At 48.4% G+C, this 14,745-nt stretch overlaps 1 protein-coding gene across 2 annotated transcripts in view; it reads left to right on the forward strand.

Annotated features, from left to right (window-relative positions):
* Positions 1–1,339: 1,339 nt before the first annotated feature.
* Pdzk1 (PDZ domain containing 1) overlaps positions 1,340–14,745 on the forward strand; it is a 40,534-nt gene continuing 27,128 nt past the window's right edge. The window contains exons 1-2 of one of the 2 annotated variants that reach the window (XM_038310744.1): positions 1,356–1,420; positions 6,179–6,244. The gene's annotated coding sequence lies outside the window, so the exon portion shown is untranslated. Of the gene's footprint in view, positions 1,421–6,178; positions 6,245–14,745 lie in introns of both variants that reach the window. The other variant, XM_038310743.1, reaches the window with a different exon arrangement.

Consider the following 14,745-nt stretch of genomic DNA (forward strand, 5'->3'; position numbering starts at 1 on the left):
GAATCTCAGCTTTCTTATCTAGAGATGTCATGTGATGAGGGCTGAGGAGAGTAATGAATGTGAGACCTTGAGGGGCACAGAAGAGATAACCCTACGGGATCTATAGATTTATAGCCAAGAACTTACACTGTTCTTGCATTACTCAGGTCAGGCTCATTTAAAGGTATGATATCAAAATTTTGTAATTGTTATTGTGTGTGTGTATGTGGGGGGAGGTCCTGCGTTCCACCCATAACACTGTAAGAAAGAGAATCAGCCCAGATCAAACATCTGGAATCTGGCAAAGTCAGAGTTTCAACTCGGGGGGTTCTGATCCAATGTAGAGCACCCTGATGCTTTTAAAGTTATATTAGCGGTCAAGAGAATATGGTCTAAAGATGGAAGGCAGCTGGGTCTGATGGAGTGGCTCTGATGCTGGCCAGTTTCAAATGCTACCTACTGGCTTCGGTCACACATGGGTTGAGGGCCAAGCCAAGACCCAGAGCAAACTAATGGCTGGCTCTTCATGAGTGGAGAGAGGTGAGGCTACCTGGTCCACAGCCTAGGGCTTGCCCTGTCTCCTGCTGTGAGCCTTCTCCTGCCCTGGAGTAGGAGTGTGGGCTGAGAATCCAGGTGAGGATGGTTTGTGTGGGTGTGGTTGATAGAGATCAGCTGCTGCCCTGGCTCAGGCACGGCACCAGCCCACAGGGGAACTTGTGAAAACGCTGTCCACTGCCCAGCCACCTTCCTGAGAGGCTGCAGAGTGTGGAGAGGAGTTGAGGTATCAGTAGTCGAAGAACAGACATCAGCCAGCGGGAGACAGGAGGGAGCAATAAAGACACCAGGGCGCTGGCCTTTGTTGCTGCTGACCCCACAGGCAGGCGAGTGCGAGCTCCCAGGGAGGCAGGACAGGTAAACAGGGGCTTTGCCTTCTCTGGGGTTTTATCAGCTTGCTGGTGGCTTTCTGGGCAGGAGGTACAATGCCCTGCTCTCAGGATAGCCTCAGTGGAAGGTGGCTGGTGATGAGCCCCTACTCTGACCCTGGGCTAGGGGCAGTGGGATTCCTACTGGGATTAGGGATTGGCTGGGTATGATCCAGACCTCTGTTCATTGGATAGAACTGGAAAGGCAGAGGCACCTCCTCCTCAGCTGCTCCCCTCACCTCTGCTCCCCACTTTTTGTCCTGAGGGAGCACAGACAAGCCCTCCTACTCCCCACATTGTTAGGCTGGGGTGGGGGCAGGGCTTCTTTGGGCTGAGGGATCTTGAGGGTTTCCAGCTGGCAGGGAGCAGGACAGAGGTCGCTTGAACTCAGACCACACGTCCCTGTTAAATACATCAGCTTTTAAATCAATCTTTGTCCAAAGTCCAGTAAGTTCCAAGACTAGTAGTGTTAGCAGCAGAGAGAATTCCTAGTGGCCCGGTGGCTCCTTCTCTCATAGGTAAGAATGGCCTCTGGAACCTGCCACCTGGCCTGGAGATCCTCTTTCCCTTTTCTTTTTCCTAGCAAGTGACTTCGGGGAGGGGTGAGGCGAGGCACTTGGTGGTGGCAGGAGTGTAGGGGTGCGGACTGTTTCCTGGGGTTTCACAGCTCTTTCTGCTGGGGCTGTGAGGGCTAGTTAGGCTCTACCTCATAAAGGTGAGCTGCTCACTTTCCTTGGATTGTACGAGATGGGGTGATGGGGGTTTGGGGAGAGTTGTATAAGATGCACAGCCAAGAGAAAGACCACAGACCTCATAGGCCCCAGGAAATTTTTTCCTGAGACTTAATACTCAAGCCTTTTGGCTGTAAGGGCAGCTAGCCCTTAAACTTACTGGCTAATCAAAATAAACACCGTCTCTCTACCTCCTAGGCCAGTGCTTAACCCTTAACCACGAGGAAAACCACAGATTCCTGGGCTTATTGAGTGGAAATTCAGGTCCCTCAGTCTCCCTTTGGGGCATCTCTCAATCTCTGTGTCTTGGGTGAACCTGAAATGTCTGTGTTACTCTGACATTCCCCCAGATTCTTCTGTGTGTAGGCATTTTGGGAGGAACTCATTTCTGGAGCATCAGGACCTCTCCCTAGGGGCCCACTAGTTCTGAAGATGGCTGGTCTATAACTGTATTTATAAAGACGCTCACGGGGGCTTTGGTGTAGAGAGTGTCACCCTGTATCCATAAGTGACAGAGCTCTACTGCTTCAGGCCACAGTTTGACTAGTCTTTCCTGTACAAACAAATCAGGGACTTTGAATTTGTGTGTTATGGCCGAGCACACTGTTCTCATAATTGACTCTCATGTGGTCTCTGCCGTAAGGGCTTGTTGTTGCTGTTGTGTGTCCTAGACCACTTGGTAGGCAGCTGCTGCTCACCCGAGGGAGAGAGCCCAGGTCTGGGAAAACCAGGGGCTAAGGTCTTAGATCATTTATCACAGGTCATTAGATACATGCCTTGCCTCAATTTTGTTATTTGTTGAAGGAAAGTCAGGCATCATTTCCCAAGGGTTGTTCTAAAAATAAAATTATTAACATGGATGTGTTTGAGGGACTTGACAGTCCAAATCTAAGATGCCTACTCTTCGGATGAGTGTATCCAGCTGTGCCGTGGAGTAGCAGGAAGCAGCCTCCATGCAGTTTGCTGGAGGCCTTGTATGAGTCTTTCGGTGTCACTGAGTCTGTTTTCTACCCCAAACTAAAAAGAGTTGACACTTGATGTTTTCTAAGGCCTTTCCCGTATAAGAGGATCTGTGCTTTGAAGGTGGGCTCCTTGTGACTTGACGATGATTTCAAACGTTACCTTCCAAGAAGGACTTCCGAAATCCAGCCTCCCTCCGTCTCCTCACAATCTTGTATACTCCATAGCATCTGTCGTCCGAAATCATTGCTACCAGCCATGTTCCCAGCTCTTGGGACAGTTCTTGACTCAGAATAGATGCTTACATGTTTGGGTGGAGGGAAGGGAGCTGGGTCATGGGTTGTTTTCGTCAGCTATTCCTTGGGAGAGGAGACTGAGGAACTTGGACTCCCCGTCCGGTTGCCTGAACGTGGAAATGGACCTCTCCACTCACATCTTAGTTTAAATGACTCACAGTTTTGCATAGAAGACGGGCGAGAGTAGACAGGATTACCTCAAGCTCTTCAGCAACTCCTTTCCTTGGTTCTTCAGGAGAGACCACCACCCAGCTCTCCTTAATCTTCTTGCCCGGCTGGCATTCTAGACAAGTGGTTAAGAGCATGGTGGTGGTGCACACCTTTAATCTCAGCACCAGGGAGACAGAGGCAGACAGATCTCTGAGTTCGAGGCCAGCCTGGGCTACAGGGTGAGTTTCAGGACAGCCAGGGCTGCACAGAGAAACCCTTGTCTAGGGTGCAGGGAGTGAAGAGCGCAGGCATTGGGACTGGAAGCCTGTGCTCCAGGGGCGACGTGGGTGTTACTCTGAGCCTCTATTTCTTTCTCACATGAGTATGGTGGGGCCAAGTTCTTAACTGTGAGGAAAGTTAAATGCTCAGTGCATCTTACATGCCACATCATGATGTCTTTAGTTCCCTGGTTCTGTGTGCAAATCCAGAGAACACAGGACGCCTGGCAGTGACAAGAGGTTTGTGGTAGGAAGGATGACGTCTTGCCTACTTAATAGCTGCTGTGAGGTTTCTCTGTTTGAAACAACCAATACCTGAACCTGGGCCAGAAACAGATAACTGTATTTATGAAGCTGGGTGGAACAATAGAAACCAAAAGTTAAAAACAAAACAAACAAACAAAAACAACAGAAACATCCTCTCCCACACCTGCAACCCAAACAGGACTAGCTCATGGGATTCCCACCAGCTATATGGGAATACCTTTAGAGCATGAAAATCCCACAAGGAGCTTGCCTACACCACAGGCAACTTATCTTGATGGGGATGCTGATGCAAACAATCGAAATGGCGTCTATAATCTTTAGGCCTGAGTCCAAGGCGCTTGCTTCACTGTCTAACCTGACCTGTTTTCTTTCTTTCACCCTGTATATGCACTGAGGTGATTCTGAAACACTCGCTGTTCCATGAAGACACGTGTGCTCTTCTGCCTGGAGGCTTCTTGCTCCTTCCACTCTACCTACAAGATCCCAAAGCACAGTGTAGCCGCTGAGGCTGGGAAGTAAAAGGAGTCCAGACCTCACATCTGAGTCTAGGCTCGGCATGTCTAGCCAGGTGAAACCAACGTAGCCATCTAGAGTCTTCCCCCACTCCACGAGAAATGACTCTTTAGGTTTCATCCCGAACGCAGAAGTAGCAAGTAGCTTTAGAAAGGACTCTATGTGTTTAACAATAGCATACTTCCACTCTTAGCCGCTGTATCGGTGCTTTGTAGGTGTGTTTTGTGACTCTCTCCTCTGGATTCTGGGCTCTCTGGAGGTAGAATAATGTCTTGTCTAATTTCATTTGAGCCTGACACCCTACCTCGTTGGGGTGCCAAATGTACTTTGATGGACATAGAGAGGGTGCTTAAAGAGGTGGGGTGACCTACAGAATGTGCTAGTCATGCAAGGATTTGAATGTTGACCTGGACCTGGGAAGATCCTGAATTCATCCGCATGGAAAAAATGTTTAGTTAGCACCTCCTGTAAACGGGTAGTCAGCATTGGGGAAGGGAACCCAGGCAGAGCGTGTGGCTTGAGCAAAGGGCAGGCTGGGCGTGGGTGGTCACGCAGAGACCAGTTTTGTTTTTCCTGAGGAGCAACAGAGGGTAGTGAGGTAACTAGAACCTGGGTCCTCGGAAGGAGCAACACATGCTTGATGCCTGAGCAGGAATCTCTACTTTTGAAGACTGGTCAGAAAGTTTCTCAAGAGGCAGGAGGACTCCACTAGTAGATCAGGCAGGCATATGGAAAATGTAAGGGAGTAGAAAAGCAAGTATAGGAAGTGGGTAGTGCACTCACCCAGCATATACCTACCCCTGGGCCTGGTCCCCAGAGCCACATAAACTGAAAGACTTGGATAAATCCAGGTCTCCCCAAAGAAAGCCCTGGATAAATCCAGGTTTCCCCACCCCCACCCACAGCAGGAAGAAAATAGGCAAAAATCTAAGCAGGAAGAGAAGAATCAGAAATCTAGGATTAGCCAGTTTAGTGACTCTGTTTCAGGTACTAGCTGAAGATAAAGTTAGGTTGTAGTCTTGAGAATAATCTTGAGAAACAGGGAGTTTCCCTCTTGTGATTATCATTGGGATTTTGGAATACTGTGGTTCAGGAACTAGCTGATTATGACCCTGAGAGTGATCTTGAGAGGCAGGGAGTTGCCCCCCTTGTGATCATCACTGGTATTTTCTGAATTTTCTATACCCTCCCTGCCCCTTTCTGATCACTGGGCTGTGGTTTCTTCCCTTAAAAACTCCTTCTACCCGTCACTCGGGGTGGAACTCTTTCCCTGCGTGGGTTATGAGTCTCGGCCCCAGTGCACTGGTTCCTGGCTCATCTCATTAAACCTCGTGTGATTGCAGCAAGGACGGTCTCTCGTGAGTTACTGGGTGGGTGGGGGGGTTCGTGTTATCCTGAGATTTGAGTGAGAGTCTTCCCCTCACTGGGGGTCTTTCAAAACCAGGTGTGGCTGTACACACTTATGGTCGCTAGTCAGGGAGAAGCAAAAAGAGTCTGAAGCTGATGGTAAGGTTTAAGATTGGGGTGAGTGAGATCCTGCACCAAGACAAGTGTGGCGCTGTTTTTGGGGGAGACTTGTTGCAGCTGACCTCCAGAAGGCCTTAGCTGTTTCGGGTACTAGTCCCACCAACAGTGTGAGGGCATCCTCTCTCATGTTCTCACAATTTTAACTCCACCTCTCTCCCAGCCCCTGAAACTCTTACGCAAGCAATTAAATTGTGGAGGGCATTGAACTCCCAGACTGGAGTCCTGCCTACCATACAGTACAAAATATCATTTATGGAACCTGCGGTAGGGAGGATACTAGGTACCGGCAGATCAAATGACCTTTGATAAAAGAGATTTTATTCTTTATCATAAGAGATAAAAATTACTTCCTGGGCCTGTCATCACTATTCTCTAGATAATTCTCCATGGAATGCCTCCATGAATTCTTTGCATTTTAAAATCTATCCCCAGCTAAGACGAAACAGCAGCTGTCACAGTGGGGACAGTTAGCAAATCTGTGTTTTAGGGCCGCCCTTTCCCTTCTGTTTTGGGATTAGTCATGTAAGTAGACTTGACTGGTTGAATTTCCACAGGTGTTGCTTTTCAAAGCAGGAGCCCAAGATCTGCCACCTGCACCAAAATTTTAAGCTGTGCTCTAGGTGAGTGGTTTTTGAAGGATGAAATCTCTTGCTTGCCAGAGATCCTCTTGTCAGTGTCAGCTGAGCTACGCCTCCTTCCTCTTTCTTTAAAGTTTGCTTATGTTTCGTGCATGGGCATTCTGCCTGCATGTATGTACGTGCACTGCGTATGTGCCCGGTTGCCCACGGGACTCAGAGGACGTTAGTTGAATCACAGATGGTTATGAGTCATCATGTAGGTGCTGGGATTGAACTCAGGTCCTCTGCAAGAACAGCAAGTGCTGTTAACTGCTGAGCCATCTCTCCCGCCCCACAGCATGATCTCATTTAATGTCCTTAGCAGAAGCAGCGTGTGCGAGGCTTTGCCAGAGAGGGATGTGGTTGTCTTGGGGGGGCGGGGGGAGTCCTTTGCCAGGGTTGACCACATCAGGAATTCAGAGCCTGTCTGCAGTTTTGGACTTAACCCCCACATGCTCCACCAACTATATTTTTTTTCTAACAGAAGTCTGGTGACTTCAACTTTTTCGGGTCACGTAGGTGTATGCAGATGCAAGGACGAGTGATCTTCTCAGGTACCTGTGGGCTGCTGCACCCGGTTAAAGTTCCTGGGAGTGTCAGCTCCCTTCTCACTGAAGTGCACAGGTTTTCTAACGGTCGTGGGGGTCAGCGAAGGTGAATCAGGGCTAGATTCGATGTGGCCAGATAGGCCCTGCTTCCCCCACCCGCGTCTGCCTCAGTGAAACGGACAATTGGCTCGATCATGCTTCTGTCCTGCGTTATATAATGGAGGACCCTTCCACAGGCTCAGTGACCAGGTTAAACATTATTCACCAGCTGACCTGTGAGCCCTTATCTTTCAGTAAAACTGCTTCCTGAAGCAGGTGTTTATATAGGTGCCTTCGGGGAGACGCTCTGCTATCCCTGGAATTCTGTCACACATTGATTTCTAATTACTGTTAGATAAGATGCAGGTGAGACTGGGTACTTGTGACTAATAGTAGGGCATTACCATGCTTATGTAAAAGTCCTGCCATACCCAGAGCAGCACACACGCAAAGAAGGCAGCCCTTGGGGCTGTCATTCCTGAGCCCATTGCTGACCGTAGCCCACATTTTCCCACCTATAGGCAGAGTTCCTGTTCATCCTACGTCCTTTATCAAATCTTTGGAAATTTGATGATGCTTTCTGGTTGAGTGGACCCGGTCCCTGAGTACTCCCTGGTGACCATGGTCCACACGTGGCCCAGATAACAGTGTATAAAGTAGGGTTTCGCTCACTCCAGTTCCTCCATCCTTGGGCTCTGCAGGTCCCTAGTTGTTGGCTTCCACTTTGAGCTCATGTGTTCTGGCTGGGACTATGCTGAGAACTTCAGCTCAGCCTGGAGGCTCTGCTAGAGCCTTTGATACACAGATTGACAGATACTCCTGGGTCAGGGCTAGTCTCAGCATTATCTGGGCGGTTCACTGGGAATAGAGGCATCTGCTCTTCCCAGACACTAAGGTTAGCTTTGCAGAGACTATCAGGAGAGAGTAGAAGGAGAACTTCTGGCCTTGTTGGATGATCATGGTGCCTGAGCATTCTCCAGTTCCCACTCTTCCCCACAGCAAACGCCATTGTGTTGGGTGTCGGGTCTCCCACCAGAGGTCAGAGCTAATGGCTCCTGTGGTGCAGGCATCCTTGCTCTAGACTCTGTGCTCCGGAGATTTTAACATCCATCTGGAGCGCCACTGTCTCCATCAAAGGGTACCACCATCTTCACCTACATCCTCACTGTTAGCAAGGGGTGACCTGGGATTCAAAACTAGATAGAGCTAGGTTTAACTCTGGTCCTTCCTAATGTGCTTTACCCGGAATAGAATGTCGTGTGGAGGTGGAGAGGAAAAGCACACATTATTAGTTCCGCATGGCTATGGCTATGGGCTCCTTGGACAGGCACTAGTCTGTTCAAAGGGACCTTCATGACCTCTCAACCTCTCCTACCCCAAGTTTGATGTCTGTATTTGAGCATTTCTGGCTTGTTCCTTAGGTTCCCAAAATGGGTACAAATTAAGAGTTCCCTGTTGAAGGCCAGCAGTTGGGAAGCAGGTACATACAGGTGGATCCCTAAGTCCAAGGACAGCCTAGACTACACAGGGAGGTTCTGTCTCTGAAAAGGTTCTCCTTTGAGTTGAAAATACATTCAGACCTTTCCTTCCACTAACCACTGACAAAAAGAGAAAAACGGTTGAATCCCTTAAATAACCAACAGCAAGATGATTCCTGGGAAAAGAATGATGGCGCTGGGACGTAGGGAACATCCATTTCCGGGCTTCCTACCTGTGCCTTTAGGCAGAGTGGGGCTGGCTTTTCTGTTTCCATAAACCTTAGGGAAAAGGATTTGGTTATTTGTCCCGGACAAATCTCCTTAATTCACTTAGAGAATACTGCCTTAGGTTGCCCTTCCTCCCCATCTTCCTGCTCCCACTTTGCTAGCTCTTCTTCACTCCTAGTTCACATTGGTTCTGCACCCTGCTCTGGGCTGCTCCTCAGGCTAGAATCCTCACCAGCCAGCCTCCTGCTTTTAAATGTCAAACCCCAGCTAGGGTGAAAGGTACTCTTAGTCTTTCATTTTTCTTTATGCTGGTGACCATGTCTAAGAACCCCGGCATGACAAGCTCGTGCTGCATTGCTGGCCCGCGTCCCCATCCCTTCCTTGCTCCTGGCATCCATTATGGTGAAAACGCCAATGCTCACTGGACTGCATTTTCTATATAGGATCCATGATTATTTAAACCTGGTTCCCGGTTCCCTACAGTGAAGTAATATAGCTTGTGACATTCCAGACATGGTTGCACAGACTGCCAACCCATGGGCTCTATTTGGTTGGGTTTTCCATGTTCTTTCTTAAAAGTTGGAGATGGATGCAAAATCTTTAAAAATGGGAGCAACTGGGGCTGGAGAGATGGTCAAGAGCACTGGTGCTCATCCGGAGGATCTGAGTTCAATTCCCAGCACCCACACGATAGCTCACAGCCATCTGTATCTGCAGTCGCAGGGGATCTGACACCCATTTCTGGCCTTCAAGAGCACTGTGTGAACGTGGTGTACAGACACACATGCAGGCAGAACACCTGTCCATATAAAAATAAAAAATTATATATTTGAAAATAATGTGAGCAACTGGCTGGACATGGTGGCACACACCTTTAATCCCAGTGCTAGGAAGGCAGGGACAAGCAGGTCTTTGAATTCAAGGTCAGCCTGGTCTACACAGTGAGTTTTAGGCTAGCCAAGTCTACATGAGACCTTGTCTCAGAACAACAGCAACAACAAAAGCGAGCAAGTGGTCAGTTTCTTTCCTGGCTGCCATTGTTCTGCTCTGAGATATGTCTGTGCCTCTGTTGTTCAGTACCCTCTTGCTTCCCTGGCCTTTTGGTGTCTCAGGTTGGTGGCCTTCCCTGGTTTTGTTCTTGACATCATTTGGCATTGGTATGTGTCTTAGGATGGAATGCCTCTCAGGATGGAATGCTTCTCGGGATGGCACTATAGCCTGGGCTTTCTGCTGATTTATTTTTTGCCAGGAATTCCCTGAGGCTTTACCCTAATCTCTCTTCCTGTCACAGTCTCCCCACGGGGCTTCACTTGGCACACCCACGCAGACCTCCCTGGTGTTGGACTCTGGTTCTAGTCACCAGAGCTACCGGAGCTGTGCTCCTGGTTTAAACCCACCGCAACCCGACCTTGCAATCCCGTTCCTCAATGGTACCATCGTACTTCTATGAAACAAGGTCTCACTATGCAGCTCAGGCTGGCCACAAACACTCATGCTCTTCCTGATAAGCCTCTGAACATGGCGATCACAAGTGTGTGTCACTGTGCCTGTCGAAAACTGTGCCAAGCTGGCATCCCTTGAGTCATCCCTCAGGAGGCAGGTGCCAGGGTTGCTGTAATATAATTCTACGGAGTGTCATTTTCTTGACGGTCTAGAGGCCAGAAGAATAAGACAAAGATGCTGTTAGAGTCGGGCCCTCTGAGGCCCCTGTCCTCAGCTTTCATAATGGCCACCTCGTTGTATCGTCTCATGATCTTTTTTTCCCCAGTGCGAGGTCATCCCTAGCATCTCACCCTAGCGAAAGCAGTCCTACCAGATTGGTCTCCTCCTCATGACCTGGTTTAACGTCAGTTGCCCCTGTAAAGTCCCGGTCTTTGAACGTGGTCACACTAGAGATCATGGTCCACGTTCAGGTTCAGAGGCAGGGCTCCCATCCGGTCCATACTGGAAAGGGAGCCTCTAGCTGGGAGGTGGGAGCAAATCTCATAGTTAATTAGTAGAATAAACTCTGTAGGGCAAGAAATTCAAGGTGAGTTATAAAAACTGTCCTCTCGCAGAGAAGCAGCCAGGCTAAGCAGGGCTGGAGGGCGCCAGTGTGAGAGCCAGCAGGGAGCAGGGGGGAAGAGTGTGACCCGGGTACTACGTGCTCATTCCTGCTCATTCCCGCAGCTCCTCCTTGCAGGCTGTCCTGGCAGGGGACGCATTGTGACACCTCACTGTTGTTGCACCTGTTCTGTCTGATGCCATCTCAGCGTGGAGAAATACGGAGGGACAGGGTTGAATGAATGCAACCGATTGCTTAGAGCGCCGTGTGGGTCGGCCACCCGCCCCTTTCTGTGATTCTGTTGTCAATTTCTAGGCCGAGGCAGCCCCTTATCTCCTCTGTGATCACTGAGACAGCTGCCTCCTGGCCTGCCTCCAGGGTGTCTGCTCCAGTCCACTCCACCAATCCGTCCTGAGCCCAACTCTAACCTTACTGTCCCTCTGTTTAAACACGCCGAGTGGGCCCTGTGCCATCAGGCCACACGGCCAGATACCGTGGGCTGGACATGAAGTTCTTCCGTGTCTGTCACTGGCAAGCTCCCTTTGGTTTGATTTTGAGCTCTTCGTAAGCATGCCCCCAGACTTTCCCATGGCCTGATAGCCATACCATTCTCTGTCTGAAACAGCCTCCCTGTACCTTGGATGCTGCTGAAATCTTGGCCATCTGTTGTCAAAGCCAAACCCTCATTAATTCATGAAGTATTCCTTAATTTGCCCCAAGGTGTAGCTCTTACACATGTATACTTTGTAGTGGTAAAGTTTTCTTTTTTCTTTTCCTTTTATTTCACGTGTATGGCTATTTTGCCTGCATATATGTCTATGTACCACATGCATGTCTGGGGTCCATGGAGAGTGTCAGATCCCCTGGAGCTGTAGCTACAGGCAGTTGTGAACCATCATGTGGGTGCTGGGAACTGAACCACAGATCCTCTGAGTGCACAGCCAGGGAGTGCTCTGAACGACCGAGTCATCGCTCCAGCCTCTGGGAATTATCTCTCTAGCAGCCATTTCCCCTAACCTAAGTCCCTTGAGAACTGGGGGCTTTATATGTTAGTATAGGGTGGACATAGTGCAATCACATGACCTGGGTGTGGGGTGGTGAGCTCTCTTGATGTTTAGTGGAAAACTGAAGGGGTTACATTCACTGTTCTAGACAGACAGACAGACAGACAGACATCCCCTGCCTGAGCGTGCTGACTGAAGGAGCAGCTTTATGGAGGGGAAAGAAAGAGACTAGGATGTCGCAAGAAGCTGAGGTAGGGTTACAGTGGTCAGTTTTCCTCAGGCTGGCTGGGTTTCTCAGACTTGAGAGCAGCTGGGTGGGGAGGAGCAGTGTCCTTAAGTTCCCCCCGCAACACAGGGTCTTAATATATAACCCAAGGTAGTGTGGAATGCCCTATACAGACCAGGTGGCCTTCAACTCGGAGTTCTGCCTGCCTCTGCCTCCTGAGTGCTGGGAATAAAGGTGTCCACAACAAAGCCTGGCTATCTCTTAAGGAAGTTAGGTTTGGGGCCAGCACCAGAGTTCTATCAAAATCCAGAGGTTAAACACAGTTTTCAATTGTTTGATTCTATGTCTGCCTGACTCAGAACTGCTCGGAACTGTAGAGGGGGGAGGAGGACAACAGACGCGGACTGTAGGGTGCCTGCCCCAGCCACTGTGATCAGGCACTAATTCTAGACAAAGCTGGATCTTGAGGACTGCTAGGGTGACCAAGGGCCTCTCGCAGCCAGACTGTCACCAGGGCTTCTTAAGGGAGTAAAGGTGAGCTCTGGGTAATGTTAATAGTTCATCCAAGCATGACATTCTTGACCCAGGAGAACTGTCCTCGAAGGGAAAGGAGTCAAGTCCTGAGGGGTGGTTTCAAAGGCTAGTTTTGAATGTATGCCTAAAAGTCTGTGCCCAAAGATGTGAGGTAGGAACTAAGTATCTATTTTTATGACTCTGTGCAGGTTATTCTGAAGGGCCACTGGGATTGAGATCCAATTTGTGGGTGGCCATGAGCACTGAGATGGTACCCCATACCTGTTACCGAACCATTTAATCTTGTGTGTGTGACTATTTCCCCTGCATGTATGTCTGCATGTGTACTACACGCATGCCTGATGTCCTTGGAGGCCAGAAGAGGGCATCAGATTCCCTGGAACAGGAGCTGCAGATGGTGTGAGCTGCCGTGTGGGTGCTGGGAACTGAACCCAGGTCTTCTGGGAGAGCAGCTGTGCTCTTCACCACTGGGGCTTCTCTCTAGCCCAGCACTGGGTCTTCACGGGCATGATTTATTACCATTAGTGACCCCTGATGGCCATTGGGTTTGTATAGATTTGATTGGCCTGTCTCTCACACAGATGGAGGCAGCCGGCACATTTGGGCAGGGTTGGACAACTCCCCTGTCTCTCACAAAGTGAAGGCAGCCAGTACATTTGGGTGAGGCTGGACAACTCCCAGGGGTGAAGAGAGGATGCTCTGACTATTGATCATACGTCTCTAGGGTTTGCTACTTATACTTAGCTCCTTCCTTGGTAGAGCTTGGGTTTGAACCTGAGCACCAAATAACAAAAGATCGCAAATGGTGGCGCTCGCCTTTGATCCCAGCATGCGGGAGGCAGAGGTTCACAGGAATTAGACAAAAAATAGATTTTTCTTTTCGGCATGTAAGCGCATGTGCCGTGCACATGTATGGGTGTGTGCATATGGAGATGGGGCTAACCCTCAGTGATTTTTTTTTGAGGCACAGCCCCTCACTGGTCTGGAGCAGGCTGGCTGACTCATGAACTCCAGGATTCTGCCTGTTTCCACCTTCCCAGCTCTGGGGCTGCAAATGTTTGTTATCATATCAGCAGGTCTCAGGTGTCTTAGGGTTTCTATTGCTGCTATTGCTGCAAAGAGACATCATGATGAGGGCAACTCTTTTTTTTTTTTGCTTTATGTCTAAAAGCCACTTATGAGTGAGTACATATGATATTTGTCTTTCTGGGTCTGGGTTATCTCACTCAATATGATGTTTTCTAGATCCATTCATTTGTCTGGAAATTTCAATATGTCATTTTTTTCTGCTGTATAATACTCCTTTGTGTAAATGTACCACATTTTCCTTATTTGTTCTTTGGTCGAGGGCCATTTAGGTTGTTTCCAGGTTCTGGCTATGACAAACAATGCTGCTATGAACATAGTTGAGCACATGTCCTTGTGGTATGATTAAGCATACCCAAAAGTGGTATTGCTGGATCTTGAGATAGGTTGTTTCCTAATTTTCTGAGAAATCGCCACACTGAAATCCAAAGTGGCTGTACCAGCTTGCACTCCTACCAGATATGGAGGAGTGTTCCCTTTACCCCACAACCTCTCCAGCATGAGTTGTCATCAGTGTTTTTGATCTTGGCCATTCTTACAGGTGTGAAATAGAATCTCAGAGTTGTTTTGATTTGCATTTCTCTAAAGATGTTGAGCATTTCCTTAAGTGTCTTTCAGCCATTTTAGATTCTCTGTTTAGGTCTGTACCTTATTTTTTTTTTTACTGGATTATGTGTTCTTTTGATGACCAATTTCTTGAGTTCTTTGTATATTTTGGAGATCAGACCTCTGTTCAGTGTGGGATTGGTGAAGATCTTTTCCCATTCTGTAGGCTGTCATTTTGCCTTTTTGACTGTGTCCTTTGCTTTACAGAAACTTCTCAGTTTCAGGAGGTCCCATTTATTAATTGTTTGTTTCTCTCAGTGTCTGTGCTACTGGGGTTATATTTAGGAAGTGGTCTCCTGTGCCAATGCGTTCAAGTGTACTTTACACTTTCTTTTCTATAAGGTTCAGTGTGGCTGGCTTTCTGTTGAGGTTTTTGATCTATTTGGACTTGAATTTTGTGCATGGTGATAGATATGGATCTATTTTCATTCTTCTACATGTAGATATCCAGTTACGTCAGCACCATTCATTGACTATACTTTCTTTTTTCCACTTTATATTTTTTTACTTCTTTGCCAAAAATCAGGTGTTCATAGGTGTGTGGATTGATATTTGGATCTTTGATCCAGTTCCATTGGTCCTCCTGTCTGTTTTTATGCCAATATCAGGCTGTTTTCAGTACTGTAGCTCTGTAGTAGAGTTTGAAGTCAGGGATTGTGATGCCTCCAGAAGTTCCTTTATTGTACAGGATTGTTTTGGCTATCCTGGGAT

This window comes from Arvicola amphibius, chromosome 14 (genome assembly GCF_903992535.2).
Source record: "Arvicola amphibius chromosome 14, mArvAmp1.2, whole genome shotgun sequence".
Lineage (NCBI taxonomy): Eukaryota > Metazoa > Chordata > Mammalia > Rodentia > Cricetidae > Arvicola > Arvicola amphibius.